This window comes from Panthera uncia (genome assembly GCF_023721935.1).
Source record: "Panthera uncia isolate 11264 chromosome A1 unlocalized genomic scaffold, Puncia_PCG_1.0 HiC_scaffold_17, whole genome shotgun sequence".
Taxonomy (NCBI): Eukaryota; Metazoa; Chordata; class Mammalia; order Carnivora; family Felidae; genus Panthera; species Panthera uncia.
Window position 1 is genome coordinate 151,020,680 of NW_026057577.1, and position 22,711 is coordinate 151,043,390.

The following is a 22,711-nucleotide window of genomic DNA, read 5'->3' on the forward strand; positions in this document are numbered from 1 at the left end:
CCTGGAGGTGGGGCCCATCCTTGTCCTCCGTCTCACACAAGGGGTCCGTGTGCCTGGACCGCGAGCACATTCTGACCTGCAGCCGGGGCTTGGATAGGAGTGACCTGAGCCTTTTGTTTGTATGTTCCACGCAGGATGAATTCAAGCGCTGAACGCGAGGGTGAGTTAGGAAGATTTCTGGATGATCAATCAACAGACCCAGAGAGAGAACAGCACGCATTCGTATCTGGACGACCGTCTCCCTTTGTGGGGGCTTCTGAAGACGCTGGCACGGGAGCCTGACTCGCCAACACACACACGCTGGCACGGGCATCCTTTGGCATAGTTTACAATGGTCTCGGTTTTCAAATGAGGTGGTCAGCCCCACTTTCCCGTTTCCCTGATGCTTAGCTACTGCCACGGAACATTTGGGCGGCCCTCACCGCGGAAAACCCCATAGAACCAGCTCTACACAGCTGCAGGAGGGCATAACACTTATTCCTAAGTCACCTCCCTCTTCCTCCGAGCTTCTCGGATGGTCACCTACTGTGCCCATTTTGCACCGATGGCGCACTCCTGTGCCCCTACACTGCACAAGTCCGTGTGTATCGCTGGACGGCCCTGGCCCCTCCGGGAACGATGCCGCTGTGGTTAAAGCCAGCTGTGGGCACACACGTTGGCCATAGTGCTGACCTCTTTCAACACATCCCGTGTGTGGTCTCCAACAGGGCTCATGGATCTGGTACATCATGGGCGATGCCAGGGCTGGTTTCTTCTCTGTCCTACTCGGCGCCCCTCTGGTCTCTGGGTCCTCTTCAGAGACTGAAAGGAGGCTAACACAGCGACTGATGCATTTGACTTTTTAATTCCCCTCTGGAGCATCTTTTTCTTCAACAGATGTTCTCAAAATAATTAAGTGATGGATAGCATGCATTATTGAAAATGCTGGATGCCTCCCTAATGCTCTCCACATTTGTATATCTGTCAGCACAGAATTGAGTACTCAGAAATGTTGTGCTATTTATTTTGCAAATTACCAAACATTCACTCTGGCCAAGGAGGAGAGGAAGGGAGAATGGCCAGCAAGCTCTCTGGTTCCTACAATCGCCCCACCCACCACGTCAGCAGGAGTCATGGGTTCCCATACGATCTGCGAACACAAAACTCTTTAAAAAACCATATCCGGCTGATCACCCAGCCCTAAATAATTCTTGGAATTGGAGCCATCTCTTTATTTAATTTTGAAATTTCAGAAACTTCACATTCTATGTTGATAACCTTTGTCCAACATTAACTAACTCTTGGAATGGGAAATCGCCTTTTATATTTAGTTATTTTGTAAATACCTGGATCTATTCTGTCCCTAAGATGTTCAAGTCGGGGTGACCTACACACTGACTCCAGCTTTTCAACTTGCTTGGGGCCAGTATCGCATTCCTGAGCGGCTTGGTCTTGCTTCGGACCAATGCACAGGAAGGACCTCAACCCGTACCCACATCTCCAACATGGTGGGCTTGGAAATGATTCTAAGAAATATATGGGTCTCAGCTATGGAAATAAATTTCCAATTTTCATATGACTATGGATTGTTATCACCTTTTAGAGTACATTTCTGGGTGTAATTGGAATTCGCTTCTGGAAAACTTTTGAACTTGGGGCTTTGGTGGCCCATATCTTCACTTACATCTCAGATCTGTTTGTGAAAACTTGTTGGGTCCTGCTGTGGGGCCACAAGTGATTGGAGGTGTCACTGAGAGAAGGTGTTTGCAGGAAGGTAGGCACTGTCAGGTCTGAGTGCTGTTCAGATTCACGAACGTTTTCCTAAAGGAAAACGCATTGATGCAGAATGCCTCGATCTTGAAGGTAAAGAATTCATTTTTCCCAATGAATGGAGCACTTACCTGGTTCCAGGTGCTGTGGACAAAGCCACGAGTGTGACAAAGGAGGTCCGGTTTCCACAGAACTTCCACGGATGGAGACAGGTAGTGAACAGAGACACAAAGTATAATTTTGGGTCCCGATTAAGGCATTTGGGGATATGTTCACAACTTTGCACATATGGATTTGTCATTTCATAATGGTCGTAACCTCAGGTGTTCGAGGCCCACTGGTTATCCACCCTGGCCCCTGGAGTCCACGGAATGTTTGGGGTGGTCATCTTCTAGACCTTCCTCAGGGCCGCTGGCTTAGTTATGTACAATGTTCTGCAGGTGACACACGGCAGGCACGAAAATGCCCTCACTTGTCACCTTCTGGTTTTTTCATTTTTGTAAATGTTCGTTTGTTTTTGAAAGAGAGACAGAGCATGAGTGGAAGAGGGCAGAGAGAGAGAAGGAGACACAGAATCCGAAGCAGCACCAGGCTCCAAGCTATCAGCACAGAGCCCGACGTGGGGCTCGAACCAAGGACCACAAGATCATGACCTGAGCCGAAGTCAGATGTTTAACCAACTGAGCTGTCCAGGCACCCCCTTTTTAAATTTTTTAATGTTTATTTATTTTTGAGAGAGTCGCTTTTCACCTTCTGGGCTCACAACGCAGCCTCAGTGAGGAAGGACCAGCCCTGTACCAGATTCTGGCACGTGATTCATGGACGGCTGTCCAGCTCCCAGCTACATAGCATCAGTTAGGGCCCACTAGTTTGGGTGGGATATAAAAGAAGGAGGAGGAGGAGGAGGAGGACAAGAAGTGTTGGGAGGAGGAGGAGAAGAATTTAAAATACAAAAGAAAGAAGAGTAGTATGCATTTGATGTTAAATGATATTTTTGGGTACTATAGAAATTTTTGACAAATGATGAAAAATCACCATCTAACACTATGTGGCTTTAAGAGATTTGGGATGTTAAAAATAAGGAACATTTTTATTCTGGACTGGGCCATCATGTCACAAAAGTGGCGTAGACAATCAATATCCTTTTAAATAGGAAGTACAAACCAGTTTTTAAGATGCTGATACCCCCAAGAATCATAAAAGAAATTCTTTTGGAGAAAAATGAATGATTTCAGATCTTCTTCTGGGAATGCATGTAATTTTCCCTCTTCTTGTCACTGAAATCTCTGGGCTTTATATATGAAACAAATACACAAAGAATCCGAAAGGTGGAGAGAGGAGAGAGGCCTGGGGTGCGATGCCATGGTGGGGAGTTCTCTGGATTTCGTTCTGCCTCATATACCCCAGACTCAGAGCTGAAGGAGCCAGCAGCACAGGAATACCCACAGGGGCAAAAAAAGTCCAACAAAAGTCTTCTCCCTCTGGTCAAGGGACGAGGAAAAGAGCAGCCCGGCAGGACAGTCCACTTTACACTGTAGCCTCTCTACCCCAGCCCAGTACCATGTAAGACTGTGGTCCCACTGGACGCACACCAGCCCTACTGGATGCACACCAGCCAGGGCCAAGTGGGGAGTCTGCATTTCCACCCTATGAGGCTGTGATGAGACCCCCAATACCCCTGCCAGGCGTCGGCAGAGAAAGCTGAGCAGGGGGGCAGAGAGATTCCCGTGGCTGTCGGTGGTAACCAGGGTGTGTGCCTCCCCTTTCTACTGGGGTGGTGTCAGGGGATGCCTAGTGGAGGTTCGGGAGTTTTGTCCCTGCCCGGCAGGCCACCCCAACATGATGGCACTGGAAGCCACATGGGAGCCAGAATGCCCATCCCACCTGGCAGTACTGAGGACCCCCTTTAAACATCAGTGAGGACACTGGGCTCTCTCCTCACCGTCCCCTGCTGCACTGGTGCCAGAGAAAGCTAAGTCAGCGGTGTGCATAAGGTCTGCAGTCTCCTAACATGATACGAAAATGTAGAGGTTTTAGTTAAAAATCACTCATCTGGGGCACCTGGGTAGCTCTTAATTTCGGCTTGAGCATACGCCCCTTGGTTTTGGCTTAGGTCGTGATCTCACTGTTCATGGGATCGAGCCCCCTGTCAGGCTCTGCACTGAGAGTGGAGCCTGCTTGGGATTCTCTCTCTTTCCCTCTCTCTGCCCTTCCCCTGCTCTCACTCTCTCTCTGTCTCTCTCTAGAGGTAAATAAATAATTTTTTTTAAATCACTCATCACACCACACACCAGGAAGATCTTAAACTGAATGGGAAAGGAGTGATTAGTAGATGCCAGTGCTGAGGTGAGGAAGAAATGGCATCCCTTGATAAGATTTCAAAACAGCCATGATCAAAGTGCTTCCGTGAACAATATGAACACTATCGAAATAAAAATAAAATTGGGGGGAGGGCGCCTGGGTGGCTCAGTCGGTTAAGTGTCTGACTTAGACTCAGGTCATGATCTCGCAGTTTGTGGGTTCGAGCCCCACGTCGGGCTGTGTGCCGACAGCTCAGAGCCTGGAGCCTGCTTCGGATTCTGTCTCCCTCTCTCTCTGACCCTCTCCCGCTCACACTCTGTCTGTCTCTCTCTCTCTCTCTCTCTCTCTCTCAAAATTAAACATTAAAAAAAAAAGAAGAAAATGGAAACTCTCAGAAAAATAAAAAGAGAAAATATAAGAAAGACCAGATGGAAATCTTAGAACTAAACGTAAAATGACTTTAATGAAAAAAAAAATCAATGTCTGTACTTGAAACCAACATGGAGGGAACAGAGTTAGCCAGCTTGAAGATGGAATGCTGGGAATGACTCAGTTTGAACCACGGAGAGAAAATGGAATTGTCACCAGACTGTCGGGGTCCGAGGGACACAGGGGAATACACCACACCACTGCAGTCACACAGGCAACCGGAAAGCACGCTCGGAGATAATGGCTGGATGTTTCCCAAACACGGCAAAAGCATAATCCTAAACTCGCAAGAAGCTGAGCAACACTGCCTCAGAGTAAAACGGCCAGCCGGCTAAAATCCTCCCGATGTACCCAAAACACATCATTGCCAACCTTCTGGAAAGTAAGGCGGTGGAAAGCTCTGAAAGAGAAGACATGGAAACAACACCCTCCCTACAGGAAAAGAATGATCTGGATGATAGCAGACTTCTGGGCGGGAAGTGTGGAGGCTGGCACGGGTGCTATGACCTCCTCTGGTCACTGTAAGGAAGCAGCTACAGCTCCGGAATCCCAACCACTCGAGAAAGTCCTTGAGGAATGAAGGGTGTATCAAGATCCTCTCAGATGAAAGAAAAATTTAAAAAAAAAGTTCTGCCAGCTGATGTGCTCTGGAAGAATGGCTAAAGATATCATTTTAAACAGAAAGAAAATGACAAAAGAAAGACTCTTAGAATGTCAGAAACAAAGAAAGATCAGAAAGAGTAAAAGTATGGACAAATACATTTTTCTTCTCCTCTTGAGTTTTCCCAATTATTTTTGAGGATTAAACAAAACTTTTAATGCTGCCTGATTTTATTCTAGATATATGTAGAGGGGATACTTAAAACAATTATATTACAGACAAGGAGGGTAAAGTGGCATAGAAAGAGGTAAGTTTCCACGCTTCACTTGAATTGATGGAATGTCACAAACAGATTGCAATCTGGGGCGCCTGGGTGGCTCAGTTGGTTAAGCGTCCAACTTCAGCTCAGGTCATGATCTAGCAGTTCGTGAGTTCAAGCCCAATGCTGGGCTCTGTGCTGACAGCTCAGAGGCCGGAGTCTGCTTCAGATTCTGTATCTCCCTCTCTGTCCTGTCCCCGCTTGTGCTCTCTCTCTCAAAAATAAACAAATGTTAAAAAAAATTTCTAAACAAAATAGATGCTGATAGATTATGTATGTGTGATGTAACACCTAAAACACCGACAATAAAGGCTAAACAAAGAGATTCACTAAAAACACTGTATATATAGCAAAACTGAATTCTAAAAAAATTTTTGATGTTTATTTTTGTGAGAAAGAGAGACAGACAGGGTGTGAGCAGAGAAGGGGCAGAGAGAGAGGGAGACACAGAATCAGAAGCAGGCTTCAGGCTCCGAACTATCAGCCAAGAGCCCAATGTGGGGCTCAAACCCACAAACCTGGAGATCATGACCTGAGCTGAAGTAAGACACTTAACTGACTGAGCCATCCAGGTGCCCCTAAAATAATGTTTAAGTAATCCATAGGAAAGCAGAAAAAAGAAAGAGAAAAGTGAAAAACATAGAGAATAAAATGGCAGCATGAATCCCTAACACAATAACAAACACATTAAATGTAGATGATCTAAATATATCAGTTAAAAGGCAGAGATTGGCAGAGTGGATTTAGAAAAAAGAAAACTGAGTCAAGTCTGTGCTGAGTACAAGAAACTCAGTTCAGACACAACAAAGGAGGCAGCTTACAAGTGAAAGGATGGTTTAATGCAATATCTATCGGAGACCTAGCAAGGTGTTTATAGATGTAGAGAATAGTGTTCAAAAATTATATGGAAAAAAAGGAACAAGAATGTTTTTTTTTTTCTTTTTTAATGAAAAAGGATAAATGTGGAGGAACAAGTCCAACTGATTTCCAGACTTCTTAGAGCTCCATTAACCCAGACTGGGTTTATTGGTGGATGGGCAGTCCCATAGATTAATGGAACAAAATAGAAAACCTAGAAACTGACCCACACTGATATGCACAACTTATTTTTGATAAAAGCGCAAAAGTAATCCAATGTACAAAGGCAAGTCTTTCGACAAATGATGCTAGGTACAACTGGACATCTGTAGGCAGAAAGACTAACCCTGACCTAAACCTCAAACTTGATATGAAAATTAAATCAAAATATATCAGACTTGAATATAAAATGTTAAATTTTACAACTTTAGGGAAAAAAAAACAGCAGAAAATCTTTAGAATCTATGGCTAAGCAAATACATCCTAAAACATGATTCATAAAAGGTAAAATTGGTAAATAAGACTTTTTCAAAATTAAAAACCTTAACTCTGTGAAAAAAACTCCCTTAACTGAATGAAAAGACAGGCTGGGAGAATTTATGTGCAAATGTGGTAGCCGCCAAAACTAAGTATCTGAATTGTATAAACAGCTCTCACCACTTAATGTTGAAAAAAAATAGTAATCCGAGTAGAAAATGGGAAAAAAACATGAACAAACATTTCACCAAGGAAGGTATACAGATCAAAAATGAACACCTAAAATTATATTCAACATCATTACTAATTGGGCAGATGCAAACTGCAATCATAATGAGACATCATTGCACATCTATCAGAAATGCTAAAATTAAAAAAATAGCAACACCACCAAGTGCTGGCAAGGATGCAGAAAAGCTAGGTCCCTCATATATTGCTGGTGAGAATGTAAAGGGTGTAGTCATTCTGAAGACTGCTTTGTTGTTTCTTTCTTTTTTTTTAATGTTTATTTTTGAGAGAGAGACAGAGCATAAGTGGTGAAGGAGCAGAGAGAGAGAGGGAGACACAGAATCCGAAGTAGGCTCCAGGCTCTGAGCTATCAGTACAGAGCCCGATGCAGGACTCAAACTCATGAGCAGTGAGATAGATCATGACCTGAGCTGAAGTCAGACGCTTAACTGACTGAGCCTCCCGGGCACCCCCTCCCCCGACTTTGTTTTTAAGTTTATTTGAGAGAGAGAGAGAGGGAGAGAGAGGGAGGGAGAGAGAGAGAGAGAGCAAGCATGAGCCAGGGAGGGGCAGAGAGAGGGAGACACAGAATCCGAAGCAGGCTCCAGGCTCCGAGCTGTCAGCACAGAGCCCGATGCAGAGTCGAATCCATGAACCGTGAGATCATGACCTGAGCCAAAGTCGGATGCTTAACCAACTGACCCACCCAGGCGCCCGGGTTTTGTTGTTTCTTAAAGGACAAAGCACGCAAATACCATTTGACTGAGCACTTGTACTACTGGATAATTATCTCAGAGAAAGAAAAACTTCCGTTCCCGGGAGCTTTCAGCATAATGCCCGGAACTAGAAACAGGTTCATGTCCTTCAGCGAGTAAATGGTTGAACAAACTGACAACTCCACACTGTGGGATACGACTCAGCAGTGGAAAGGCATGAGGTCCTGATAACACACAGCCATCTGGATGAGTCTTCAGAGGGTTCCCCTAGCAAAAAATATAATTCTCAAGATTACGTACTGCATGGTTCCAGGTATGAAGCATTCTTGAAATGTTCAGTGATGCAAAAAGGGAGAATGGGTTAGTGGTTGCCAGGGACTAAGGTGGGGGGAGCGGCGGGGGAGGGAAACGACGCGGGCCCTCCCGCTGCCGGAGTTGCTCTGGCTCCTCGCCGTGACAGGGAACTACGGTCTCGCCAGATATCACTGTGGGGGAAACCGGAGTAGGTGACATCGCTCTTCACTTTCTTACCGCTTCTGAATCTCTATCTCCAAATCATCAAAGTAATTTAAAAAGAACCACATTAAAGTTTGAGCGGTTTCCTGACTTTGAAAGAATGTAGAATTGAGTAAGTATTCACACTTTTATTTTATATATATAGTATATAAATCTATGTATATATCTTTATAGAAATGTTTACAGGTATATAAATACCTATGTGCATAGAGAGTATGTGTCTGTATACATGGGTCCATAAATTTATATCCATATACATCAAGGAGACGCGTGCAACAAGGCATATGGAAAGTATTATGTGTTTATTTTAATCGGAATATGAAATAAATACAAGCTTCTTAAGTCAAAAGTGCTGTGAGCACCATACAGTTAGTCCCCATTCTCGACTCAGTTACTTTTTGTATTGATGTTGTCTTCAAAAAATGTCCCGTTCACCTGGAAGGATGCTGAGCAGATAAGGACATCCAAGACTGGGTCTGGAAGACCGGCCACGCTGTTGCCGGGAACTCCCAACGGGCGGGAGAACTTAAGACCGGTGGACATAGGTAGGGGTGAGGCAGGAGACCTGCTCCTTCTTTGTTCATGTTTGGGGTGCGAGGAAGGAGGAGGCAGGAAGGAGCACAAGGAGGGAGGAGGCTGGCTGGAAGGAGCATGCGGAGGAAGGAGGGAGGAAGGAGCATGAAAAGGGAGGGGGCAGGAAGGAGCAGGAGGAGGGAGGCGGCCGGAAGGGGCAGTGCCCGAGGGGACAGACAGTGTGGAGGGGGGGAGGGAAGGACCCAGTTCCCGTGTGGTTTTCACCGGCTCCAGCGGGTACTGGGGACATCGGTTGCCTCATGGACGGGCTGTGCTCCCTGCCCAGGAGCACTGCCCTCACGTTAAGGTGCTGGAAGAAGCCGTGCAGGGGCCGCCCTGCATTCTGTCCTCCGAGCGGCGCCAGGCCCTCCCGGGACCGCAGCTCTGGCTCCCGCAAGCCAAGTCCTCACCCAGTGTTGGGGCCCCGACACCCTGTACACGGTGGGGCGGTCTCGCCGGGACATATCCCTACAAATGGAGAGGAAAAGTTTTGCTTGCTTGCACTTGGTCGTATCCGGAAACACATTCCAGGTGCTGCAGGCTGCGGGCACGTTGCCTCTTTTCTCGCGCTGAAAAGTGACTGGGGGGGGGGGGGCACAGGTCTGCTCTCCGGGACCCGCCCGTGCCTGGTTCCCCCGAGCACTTCGAGTCGCCCTGCCTCCCTGGGCCCCGTCTAGACTGGGGTGCTTGAGCGTAAGGGTCACACTGCTTGCTGGTTCGCTTGTTTGAGGTCGCGTTGATCTCTTCAGCCCCCACACGGGGGCGGGAACTTAGCAGCTGCACCCACGTGTGTGCAGTGACTAGTCGAGCTGTGTGCGATGGCACTGAAGACACACGCACGCACGCACACGGGGCTGGAGGCGAGCCCCGCGTCATCCCCAGAGTCCCGGCAGCACCTCTGGGTTGGTTCTAGAGTACGGTGAGCCGGCAGGTGCAGGCGGCGTGTTAGGAGCCCGCGAGGACCTGCACGGCCGGCTGTTGGGTTGGCTGCACCCGGCACATCTATGGACACACGCACGTAGCCTTCTCCGAGTGTCTCACGAGACCCCCGTGGGCACAGCCAGGTGTTGGCGGGCTGGCCACTCCGAGTGGGGAGATGAGCCCTTGGAGAGAACGGAGTGCCCGGAGTTTGCACGCTGCGGCTCCGTGGCTCCGGGGGGACCCTGTCCCCGTTCGCTTCAGTATTCTCGCCAACGCCTTCCACCCAGATGCGGCCGCCCTCTGCGAAATCGAGCTAAATCTAACCTCTCGCCGTAACCGGCTCAACACTCGGCACGCGTTTTAATCCTCAGCCAACGATGACCAGCATCAGAGCGATGCTAAGTGACACCTCGGTTCCAGTTGGCACAGACCTCAGAAGGGAAGGATTGCTGAGAAAGCTGGGGTGCTGTTCTGCAGCGAATTCAACATTTCACGGTAATTACGGCCATTACAGAGACGGCCATGAACGGACCCAGGCCCCCTAATTCGAAAGGTTCTCTGCGGAAAAGCACCAAACCACAGGCGTGGGCTGGAGATTCAGTTGGGTGTCTTACTCTCGAACGAAACATATTTTTGCACGTTCCAGTGAGGTGGAAAGGCTTCAGCTAGTCCGTTCCCATGTGCATTAGGAATTCTCAAAATTTGGATCCTTGAAAATAATTGCCCTGAATTTACCAACCCTGCCCCCCCGCCCCCGCAAATTATAGTTTAGGATTCCTGGGGGGGGGGGGGGCCAGGACCCTGCATTTCAAAACGGTCCCCAGGGTTTTGATGCTGGTGGCTGAACTGAGAGCAGGACTCCCAGAGGCCGTCTCGCTGTGGACGGGAGACCTTCTAGAAGCATCAGCTTTTCTCCCTGGCAGTGGGCAGCATCCCTGGAGACCCGAAGCCGTGTTCAGTTGGCCCGTCTTTCAGGCCTGGCTCGCTAGTGTAAAAGTTGCTCATCACCCCTTCCCCCACTGACGCTTGCGGGGTGGTGCACGCGAGGGCTGGAATCACACTTTGTCGCCGGCTGGGGCCAGCGCCTCTCACCGGGACCTCAGCTCATCGGGAAACCAATGTTCCGCCACTTTGTGTCTTCCTGTGATGTTCGGCTAATGTGACATTTCTAGTTTCCCCCCAAAATGCTTGGCCCTGGTCCTTGTTAAACTGGTACATCTGCTCTTTTGACTTCGGGAACCGGGCAGAGCCCAGGCAGCTGTGAAAACGACACACGGAGCTTTGAAACTTCACAGGCTCCCGACCAAACGCAGTTCGCTCTGAGAATTGAGGGGTGTCTGTGGCGTCGATGGGGAACACGCGGCCACTGAGGCGGGCGGGCGGTGGCCTCCTGTCTCTGTCGTGTAAAGACACAGAGCACTGGCCTGCAGGTGTGGAGACTTGGCGCGGTCCCGGGCTCTGGGGTCCCCCCCCCCCGGGGGTGCGGGGGAAGAGAGGGCTCTGGGTGGGCTCGGCAGGGCTGTGCTACATCGCTGGAAAAGGAGTCCCACACGCTCCTCTGCCCCTGTTATAACCGGCACCGCTCAGGGGGTCGAGAACTGGGGTCACCGACGACGGCTGCCGGCCCCACGGGGTCAAGGCGGCTCACTGGGGCTAAGTGGGCAGGTTGTCCCCAAATTTGCTTCTCTCCGAGCAAGTGGTGGCCTCCTGGCCAGCGGACTTAGAAACTGGTTCTCCAAGAGCCTTTGCCAGATGGCCCGCTGTTTGTTCCTTCTGGTTTACCTGGTGTCAGGGCTCCGTCTGCAACCCCGGGTAGTTTTACTCAATCCCCTCGCTCACCTCCCAGCTGTAGCCGCCTGGAGCAGGTCCCTGATGGTGACCCAAGTGGAGCGAGGCTGGTTTCGGGTACTTCCTGGAGCGCTGGGGTGAAGCCGTTTCTTCAGCCCTGAGATGGGCTTCTGTCCTTTTCTGTTCACGAGGATGACATGACCATCACCACCCCCTTCATTTACCTGGATTCTTTGTCAGAACTCATTAAGTTCGTGTTAGTGAACATCGAACACAGGAGAGAAACACGCACACACCATTCTTCCCCGCCTTCCAGGGCAGCAGTGCGTCCCCGAAGAATAACACTCAAGATGGGCGTTTGCTCACGCCCCTGGCCGGCTCTCCCCCGGCTGAGCTACCTCCATGACCTAGAGACCAGGCCCCGGCCCCTTGCACCAGCCTCCTGTGAGCGTGGACCCCGCAGCCTGGGGTCCGCATTCTGGACCAGGAGCACCGACACCTGCAGAACAGGGCCCGCACCCCCAAGACTCAGGAGTCCGAGAGTCTGCATCCGGAGTGTGTCCGTGCATCTCTGCACCGGGCCTGCAGTGTGGACCCGCGGTTACTTGGGGTTCACACACCGGAAGGTCGGCTGACTTTGAGCCTTTGGAATGACCGGCAGAAGCCAACAGGTACAAGATTCATGGAAAACAGAGGGCTGTGTCCCCGTGAAAAGGACAAAGGCAAATCCCAGGCTGGGACCTGACCTTGGCCAAGCCCCAGGTGAGCAGATGCCCCACTCAAGCTGCAGCAAAAGCTTGTCCTTGCTTTGTGGTGTTCCTCCTCCTGGGATCTCAGTGTGGACGCTGGACGGAAGGTTCGCCACACTCTAATTTTGATCTTATATAGGATGACCTGTTTCAAAAGAAGCAGAAAGTACAAGGGTGTATTCTGTCTCTCTCTCCATAGCACGAATGAATCTTTCTCCTAAAGGTATCTAACAAAGTCATCTCCCAGCACATGGTGGGGGTAAAATAGGCTGAGGGCCTGTGTCTGGAATTTCTCTCTTTGGTGGGGAATCCCTCCCGCTTCATCCGGCTCCTTCAGGAACTGGGTGCCTCTGTCTTTGCACAAACCATGCACACTTCTGACGATTGTCTATCGCTGTCTTTTCACCTACAACCTCCTTTTGCAAAAGCTAAAGACGTGGAAACTAGTTGAGAAGGCTTTCTGAGCACCAGATACTTCTTACAAAATGTGCCGATGACTTCTGTGTGGATGAATCCCGGACATATGGCCCACGTTTCCCTTCAGATGCACGTGGCTTCAGAAACGTGGGGGAAGGGGCTTGGCAAAGTGCCCCCGGAGCCCTCGTCCAGACCCGAATGTGTGACTCATTTGCCAAAATCTAGACATGCCTTGGTTTTCCCACCACTTTTTCCCCAAGTCATTGCCGCGGTGTGTTAGAGCCGGTCCTTCCGAACCCACGGTAGACACAGGTGAGCACACATACTCATCAGTTTCGACACCTGGGCATTTTTTACAGCCACGTTGGTTTAAAGGCTGGGATCCGAGGAGTACAGAGAAGCTTCACAAAGCACAGCATCACCAGAACCAAGGGATGCAGAACGTGGGCATGCCAGAACACGTCTTTCCTCTTCTCTCTCTCTCTCTCTCTCTCTCTCTCTCTCTCTCTCTCTCTCTTTTGATAGAAGCCATTTAGAGACGTGGCGACTTTTGTTAGGATGCGGTTCTCAACCCTGGCCGCCAGAGTCCTTGTAGCAAACCCCAGCTAGCCTCAGGCAGCCGTCCCGGCCAGGACCTGGGGCTTTGCCAGCATGGTCCTTACAACGCACTCTCCGGATTATTCCGGATTCTTATGTTCACGAGCAGCCAGGTTTGAGAACTGGTTGGGAAGTTATCATGAACACAGGACGCAGTGGCCCTGTTTGCCTTGGGTCACAGGAAGGTTATTTTGTAGCATTAAGGGCTCCATTCAAAAAGAAGTCCAGGATGAAGCTGGCAGCCCAGCGGCCAGCCTCTCCTTTCTTTGGGCTAAAAGCGCAGGAATTGGGGAAGCCCGGGACGTGATGAAAAGAGCACAGGGAGACCTGTGGGGATTTCTTCTGCAGGCTCAGGGATGTTCCTCCGGAGGGGGTGCCCGGGGGCAGGACCAGGACGGGGTCGGGGTTGCTCCTGTGGCTGTGGGCCTGACAACCATTACTCTTGCCTCCGTATCTATGAAAAACGTGTGTAGGTTTCACTTTGCACGCGCCTTTCTTGACCAGAGGGGTCCAGGCCTTGCCTCCTGCCACTGCCCAAGGCACACACAGCGTCCCCCTCCAGGGATCCCGGTGGTGACTGCATCCCTGGACCAACAGCGCCTCCTCTGAGAGGCCGGTCAGCCGTCCTGGGGTCCTGGCTTTCCGCTCTAAAACCCACCCAGACCCAGGCAAACCAGGTTCCCTGGGGTCAGCGGGACTCGGCCAGGCTGGTGGGTCCCCGCCTCAGGCCTCCGCGCCGAGTTCTGGCATTTGGGGGCAATGGGGTGGCACAGGATGGGACGCCCCCTGCAGCCTGACCCAGCAGGGGATGTGGCCATGGAACCTACAATGGGCCATGGAGAAACATTCACCAACAATTAAGCCTAGAACTGACAGCATTTAGTGATACGTTATTGCTCTGCTCAAACCAGAATAAATAAACCCTGGTGGACCCTGACCATGAGTCAGAGGATCGACAAGCATCTTTTGGTCGCTGTCATTCACATGACAGCGATTTAGCTGAATTAATTAGCTTTTAACCAATCTGACCCTCATTTAAATTTGACTTCTCACTGTCTAATATGGGGTCTGGCTTATAGTATGTGTTCAATAAACGTTTGTTGAATAAACACTCATGCAGCCTTCAATTAAGGAAAAGTGGGCACAGGAGTGGGCAGACACGGTCTGCAAAAGGAATTAGTGGCAGAAGAGAATTATTACGAAAAGAAACCGGTTTCCAATGAAGTCACTCCCGTGTCCACCGGAAACATTTATGAACAGAAATATATTGGAAAACGAAGTCGGGAATGTTGGCCTTGGACCCTTGGGTGACGGGCTTTCTTGCACGTTTGGGTATGCGGCCACGAGCAGGCAGCAGGCAGAGGCTTTGCACTGCATGGAGCTTCCAAGGGCTTCTGCATTACTGTTAATTGAATTAATACCCTGAGCCTTAAAATACCCACACTCTTTGTGGCTCTGGAGGCCAACGCAGGAGTCAGAACAGCCGGAAGATTCGTAAGTAATTGAAAGCGGCGAAAAGATTGGGCCTCCTGAAAATGGCAGCCTCCTGGACGAATTCTCTAGGCTGGCCCTGCACTCCTCCTCTGTCGCTCCGTGTGCTGTATTTTGTATTTCATGCTTCTGTTCCTCTTTGGATATTTTGAAGTGCTAAAGCCTATAATTCAGCTTTTCGGAAAAATCCACGTCTAAATTAATTATGTTTCTGCTAAAGGGGGAGAAAAAGATATTAGATGCCCGAGCTAAAATAAAATGAAATCAACTTTTTTCCTTTCTTTATTAGATTTTAATGGTATTATTATAATAATTAAGCTTTTCATTAATTTTTTCATGCTTATTGAGTCACGGTTCCCTGCAGATTTGAACCATATTTAACGTATAATCACGGTGGTCCGTTCTTCGAAGGGAGTTTAAAGGTGGAGAAGGGCTTACCTACACTTCTCAAATTAAAATGAGCAGCACAGGGACCGCCGGCCCCTTGTTGGCCAACCCAAGGGGCTTCAACAAAGCTTTTGGCTGCTTCTCAGGCATGTGGGGGACGGGACTCCAGGGGCTGCGGGGGGCACGTCCGGACTCGGGGGAGGATGGGCTGCTGGTTCCGGCTTCTATCTACTGTGTTGTGACACCAGCCTGCTTTGGAGCTCCCCGAAATGAAGGCGTCAAAGGCACCCAACGGGAGACAAACACGCCCACGTGTGAGACTTTCCTTGCCTTGGTGAGGGAGGGCTTCGTGGTGCAACGGAGAAGGAAGGTGCCCCCCTGGGTCCCGGTGCACCCCGTCCGGGGCACAGGGGCCTCTGTCAGAGGTATCTGGGGAAGCACACTCTAATGCAGACCACTCACACATAAGGACAGCAAAGCCCCTGCACAGAAACAACTTGGCTAAAGTCTTGACCTATTGGTCTACCTGTTTTTTGATAATAAATGAGAACTATCACCTGCTTTGGGAAGATCGGCTGCCGTGGACTTCTCTAATAGCGGACTCTTTGACCCCGTTTGATGAGGAGTTAAGGGAAAGAGGAGGGGCACAGCCAGACAGGGGCAGAGGGTGGGGTGAAAGGGAGGGAGGTGCACCTGGAGGGAGCAGGGAAAGTTCCAGAATCAGATCCTCGGGCTCTGCCATTGTGGCAAAGATTAAGGAGAGCACACAGGAAAGCCTGGGGTGGGGGGTGAAGGTGGAGGGGGGAGAAATGAGTAGAGAAGCTTGGGGAGGAGAGGGTAAGACAGGGAAGGGCAGGGAAAGGGAGGGAAGAAGAGGGGAGAGGAGGGGAGGGGAGGAGAGGGGAGGGGAGGGGAGGGGAGGGGGAAGGGAAGGAAAGAAAGATAGAAGAGAAGAGGGGAGAGGAGGGGACGGGAGGAGGAAGGGGAGGGGAGGAGAAGGAAGGGGGTAGACAGAGGAGAGCAGGGAAGCGCTGGGGAAGGGAAAGGAGGGGACCCTGGTCGGGGAGCGACCCACAGCTGCCTGCCCCACGTGCCCCAGACAAGTCAGGGCGGCAGGAGGAGGGCTTGAGCATCCGGAGGTGGCCGTCCCTGGCTCTGGCCGCGGGCAGGACCGGCTTGCGCCTCTAGTGTGCCAGTCAGAGGCTGTGCTGACCTGCACCCCTTGCACGTGTGGTGGGAGCCTTTGCTGGTCCCGCCACCTCCTTTCTGGGGGGTTATTTGACTCCGTTTTTTCCGGCCATCCCTGTAGGTTTGGGAAGTTCAAAGTGTGCCTGTCACTTTGTGGAGTGCACACCATGGCTGGCACAGTAGCATTCTAGGTCAGCTGGCGGGGTGGCCCTGGGAGCAGCGAGCAGAGAAAGCCGTGACTGCAGACAGGTCCCACTGGCGTGACCCCGGAGAAGGTCGTGCACGAGAGGCGAGCAGTGAACGTTACCGCAGAAACGCAGCTGCTTCTGGTTGGTAAAATGTTTTGAGGGCCTTTCTCCCCAAAGAACGGTTTGTAAGTTCTTTCACTCGCTAACTCTTTGGCTGGATATTCTAAGGACGTTATTCCGGAAGTTACGCGGTAATCTCCACACGCAGCGTGTTCACGCAGGCAGCGCTGGGGGCTTCCCGCCCTGAAGGTAAAACCCACCCCGTGGCATTTTCATGTAGAGACATCCTGAGGACCACGGGAATATTTGCCGCCGTTTAAAGAACAGCTACGGGGGCGCCTGGCTGGTTCAGACGGTTAAGCGTCCGACTTCGGCCAGGTCTTGAGCTCGCGGTTCATGAGTTCGAGCCCCGCGTCAGGCTCTGCGCTGACAGCTCAGAGCCTGGAACCTGCTTCTGAGTTTGTGTCTCCCTCTCTGTCTGTGTTCCTCCCCCGCTCATGCTCAGTCTCCCTATCTCTCAAAAATAAAATAAAAATAATAAGTGAAAGAATGAATGAATGAATAGCTAGCAGCTACCTGCGGGCAGCAAGGTGGTGTGGTGACTCCCTAGGGAAACCATGAACAGTGACCCCTGCCACCCCCCCCGTAAGCTCTTCATGAGTGTTCCTGCTCACGTCCTCACTGATGCCTTGGCAGAAGCCCGTCTGCATGTATTTAACGGTGAAGGAGAGGCTAGCAGGACATGGTAGAGTGCTGTCCCCTGCTGTCCCCCCAGTGTCCCCCACTGTCCCCCTCTGTCCCTGCCCCCATCCCTTGCTGTCCCCCCACTGTCCTCCATTGTCCCCCACTATCCCCCAATGTCTCTGTCCCCTGCTGTTCCTCCGCTGTCCCCTGCTGTCCCCCACTGTCCTCCACTATCTGCTGACCCCCCACTATCCCCTGCTGTCTCCCACTCTCCCTCACTGTTCTCCGGTGTCCCTTGCTGTCCCCTGACCCCTGATGCCTCCTGGTGTCCCCCGCTGTCCTCTGCTGTCCCCCATTATCCCCCCCATCCCCCGCTGTCCCCAGGCCCTTTATTTGCCTGCGGCCTCAGGAAATAAAAACTCAAACCCGGAGCAGAGGATGGACAGGAATCAACGGAAATGTTTCCTCACTGACAAGTCTTTCCAGCAGAGGTGTCATTAAGTCACAAATCAATAGTTATAACAGCGCTTAAAACCGGTACAAAGATTCCGCCAAGGACAGGCTTGCAGACTCACTGGACCGGTCACTGGGCACCTCGGCCCCAAAGGAATTGAAGCCCCCACCCCACCCCCTGGAGCTCCCCCCCCACTTTCCGGAAGGTGCCCTAACCTCCCCCCTTTCCCACCTTGCCCCTTTTCTGCACCAACTCCCGGAAGGTTTCGTTTAAAACAGACGTAATCGAGCGATTCAAAACGGCCATGCTAGGTGCTTAGGGCTCCCTTCTCTGCAAGGAAAACCTAGCCCCGTGACTTTACCGGCCAGGTCAGCGAGGGAAGCCATCCCGCAGAGGGGAGGCCCTCCCTGTTCGTTCATTCACAAATACCTGGTTTCCCTAGCGAACCTCACAGACAGGCGCACCTGCCTCGGCCCCTGGAGCTCTGTGTGGGAGGCCCCTGCGCACGGCCAGCGGGCTCCCGCCAGCAGCCGGGCTGCTAGCCTCACCAGGGACAGGGGGGCTTCTGACCCAGGCAGGCCTGACTCCGAGAGGGCATCTTGCCCAGGGCTGGTGACCCTGGTGTGGGAGCCACAGCCCCTGTGCTCGAAACGAGTCGGGGTGCGTGTGGACAGAAAGGGGATGCGGAATGTAGAGGCCACAGGCTCGAAGCCCCTGCCCACACCCAGGGCGAGACCCCCAGGGTTACAGTGGGGAGCTCACACCCCAGAGACACGCCGAGACTCCGCGGGCACGCTTCTCGGTGGCCCAGGGCTCCACCAGCTCTCGGGAAGTGTCAGGGGATGTGACTGGGTGTCCAGGCCAACCAAGTACTGCCGCCGCGGGCTGCCCTCCAGGACGGAGGAGGAGGGACAGGGCAACAACAGGGCTCTGCCTTCCTCCTGCCCAGCACCCCAGTGGCCCAGCTCCAGCCTGCCGGGAGCCACTATCTGGAAGAAAATCACGGCTCCACAGTGAACTCAAGGGTGATCGGAGAAGGTGCTCGTGCTTTCAGACGGGGCGGGAGCACACACAGAGAGAGGAAGGGGCTGGGCGCAGGTGTGAGCTCGGCCAGCCTTTTGGGGAGAGGCCCGGGTGCGAGTCTCAGGCACCTGTTGTCCCCTTGCTCCTCAGGCAGCAAGCCTTGGGGGGAGGGGGGTCCAACGTGGGGTCCAGCTCTCCTGGAAGAGCTCTCTGGAAAGGGCGGTGTGCGCGTGCAAAGTCAGAAGCTTCGGGGAGCACTCTTCCTCCTGCGTTTCTTGCTCTTGCACACTCAAGGGTGGGGGGGAGTTGGAGGGAAGGGAAGGAAGTGGAGGGAGGGGAGGAAGGGCTGGGGAAGAAGGAGGGAGGGAGGAAAAGGGGAGGAGAGGCAGGAGGGGAAGGAGAGGGAGAGGACCAGGAAGAGGGGGGAAGGGGAGGAGGAGGGGGAGGAGGGGGAGGAGGAGGACAGGAGGAAGGGGAGAGGAGGAAGAAGGGGGAGACCAGGAGGAGGGGGGAGGGAGAGGGAGAGGAGGAGGGAGAGGGGGAGGAGGAGGGGGAAGAGGAGGGGGAGGAGGAGGGCTAGAGGGGGAAGGAGGGGGAGACCAGGAGGAGGGGGAAGGGGGAGGAGGAGGGGGAGGGGGAGGAAGAGGGGGAAGAGGAGGACAGGACAAGGGCGAGAGGAGGAAGGAGGGGGAGACCAGGAGGAGGGGGAGGAGAGGGAGAAGACCAGGAAGAGGAGAGATGGGGATGAGGGGGAGGAAGAGGACGAGGGTGAGAGGAGGAAGGAGGGGGAGACCGGGAGGAGGGGGAGGAGTTCTCCCCCGCAGCGCTTGGGTGGTCTGGAGACCAGTCTCCCTATTTGGGAAAAGTGACTCGAGGAGTCCGTAAAACACATGGGGCCTCCTCTCTGGGACAAGCGCAGAGAAGGCCAGCAGAGAGGGCGGGTCGGAGGCTCAGGGACCCACAGCCGAAGTCGCCATGGCTCAGTGGCCCCTCGGAGCTGCTCTTCCTGCGAGCTGAGCCGCACCGAAGGTTCGAGGTTGCAGGTGGGGGCCGGGCAGGGGCGGCTCCTTGGAAGGGTGCTCCCTGAGTGCGCTTTGCCGGCCGGACGCCCCTCGTTCTGACAGTGGACGCCGTGTGCAGAGAGGCTTTGTCTGGCGGGCCCAAGCTGCTCGCCTCGATCTGTTATTAAAGGAGAAACCCATGACGCTGAACTCCCAGCCACACCGTACGTACGAGTCTAGGATTTCTGTCGGGGGGAAGGGGGGCTCACAGCACGGCTCCCGGAGTGTGGACCCTTCCCCTCCATGAGCAGAGAGAGAAGTCCTTCCTGAACCCTCGCCCCAAGTCCCCCGGCCCCACGGATACAAGGCCCCGGGGTGGCCTGGCCCGGGGTCCTCAGCCCTGGCAGGAGGCCCCTCAGCGGGTCTGAGGAGTAAACACAATGGATATTGCTCGTGACATGTCTGGAACGTGTGTCCCTCTTGTATCTGGAGAGGACACGGGGCCTTCTGGGCCTCTCCGAGCCCTGCTTCATTTTTAATGACTGTCCCTGGACGGCAGGCAGAGCACGATGTTGTCGCCTCTGCGGATTTTACCCCTGATCAAACACAGGCTGGCATCTATTCTGGACTTGCGGGCCCCCCCCGGACACCGGCTGAGGGTCCGGGGCAGAGAAGGGGCCTGCTCCCCGCCCTCCCCAGCCCCCGCCTCTGCGGAGGACAGCCGGCCGGCCGAAAGCTCCCAGTCTGAGGACTCGTGTTCCAGGCCGGCTGCAGACCCATTTGTACACACCTCAGATTCTGACCCAGGTGTGTGGGTCCGAGGGCGTCGAAGTCACCCTTCCTCCGTGGCGCTGACCCGCAGCCGCCCCAGACACGCGGGCACCTGCCCCCAACTCACAAAGAGGCCAGGACAGACGTCTTAGAGCGTTCAGATTAGGCTTTTAAAACCCTGATCGGAAACTCCGGAGCTGGGGCCGCACGGGTGCACGGCTCTCGGAGGCCCAGGGCCGCGCCGCACCTGGCCTGACGTGAATAAACATCGCGGGGCCTCGGGGCCCCCTCCCCGCCGGCCAGCGAGCCCTCCCTCAGCCCGGGTGCACTGCAGACACGGCGTGGGAGACTCCGGAGCGGAGGTGTGGACGGAGAGGAGAGGAGGGGCCACGCAGGCACAGGTGTCCCCGAGTCCCCGAGTCTGAAACAGGAAAGTGTTTTCTTTTCCACCCTCAACCGAGAAAATCAACGGGGAGTGAAAAGCGCAGACAGGTGGGGGCGCAGAGGGGCTCCCCCAGCAGCCGCCGGGGGCACCCGCCATTCCTGTGTCTTGGTCAAGCCGCTCTGAAGGTAACCCGGCGTTCGCACCCCTCTCCTATCTGCGGATGCCCCCCTTCGGCCGGAAAGCCCCAGCCCCGTCCTCCAGGTTCCACGGACCTGCCTCCCCAGGGGAGTGGGGCCCATGGCGGGCCAGGCCCAAGGGGGAAGGGGTGCCCTCTTTGCGGACATCTGACGGGGTGGCGAGGGCCGGGAGCTTCGCACTGTGCCTTTCGGGCCGTGGGGTGGCGGACGATTCCATCCCTCGCTGGGCCGGGCCCTACGGGGTGGGCTCACGGGGCATCGGCACCTGCCGGCTGAGACTCACGCGTGCTCTCGGGCTGCCTGGGCCCCGCTGGTTCTTGGAGCCCCAGACGGGTCCCCGCTCTGGCTCTGTGGCCACGTGCCTGCGTCCGGAGCCCAGGGCCCCTGCTTCTGCCCCTGCTGCCCCTGCCTGCATGGACGTGCTGAGCTCCAGCCTGGTCTCAGGGGCCGCTGCTCACGGGAGACTGCGTGGGCTTCCTGATGGCTGACACATAGGCCGCACCCCAACCCCTCTGACCTCACCCAGGGTCCCCCCAGCTCTTCAGAGTCTGCCTTGGACAGAAGCCTCCTGCCGGGCAGGCCCTCCGGCCACCGGCTTCTGCCGAGGGGGACCCTGGGCCGTCCCCAGCCCTCCCGAAGCGCAGGTCACTGAGCAGTGGTCTCCTAACCGTCCCGGGCTTACACGGAGGAGACTCGGGCGTGGGTGCCGGGGACCCTGAGCCCTCGAGGCGCAGGCCAGGTAGGTCCGAGGGCAGCTCTGCTCCGTCCTGGCCCTTTGTCCTCAACTGCACACCTTCTTAACCTGCCTCCAGTCTGTGCACCGACCCCGGTTCAGGGTGCCTTCCCTTAACACGTGGGACATTTTCTCATCGTGCAGGGCCCTGTCCTGTCATAAACAAGGTGACTGCAGAGGACGGGTGGCTTTGGGGGGACCTTGGACTCATGCCTCCCTCCCCAAAGTCAAGGTGGGATGGGAAGCCCACCCTTCCTCCCTGCCCACACACTTTGTTTCCGCTCTGTCTCTTCCAGTTAAACACAAAAGCAAAAGAAGGAAAACGCTGAGCGTGTCAGGGATCGTGGAAGCTGGGCACACACACCGGGGTCGTGTCGTCCGCTGTGGAACGGTGAGGTGTCCCCAGCCCTGCCCTCCTTTGTGGTCACTGCAGGGGGAAAAGGGCCTGTGAGCCCTTGGAACCACAGAGGGGCAGGCGGCTACCCCAGGATTCGGGGAAATGAGCTTTGATGACGTGGGAAGGTCCTTCACCCACATGGCTCAGAAGGACACAAAAGACAAATAAATCCAGGGCCGGGAGCAAGTGGGCAGACACCGTCCTTAGGGCTGTTTCTGTCCTTCCAATGCCCAGGGGCGTCCAGAAGAGACCGGCCCAGGGAGGGAGCACGCCAGGCCACGGACGGGGGTTTGCACAGAGCACACTTTCCACCCACCGCATGGCCACCAGCCCCGTCCAGCGGGCGCGCCCGCTCCCGACGCACCCGGGGAGGGGCGGACGGCCACTCCGTCCTTGCCAGCTCTGCTCTTAACCCCAGCCAGCCCTGGGCCCCATCCCCAGTTTAGGAAACGAGTCCCACCAGGCCCTGCTGGCCACACCCCACACAGCCCAGCACCCCTCGGGAGCACAGCC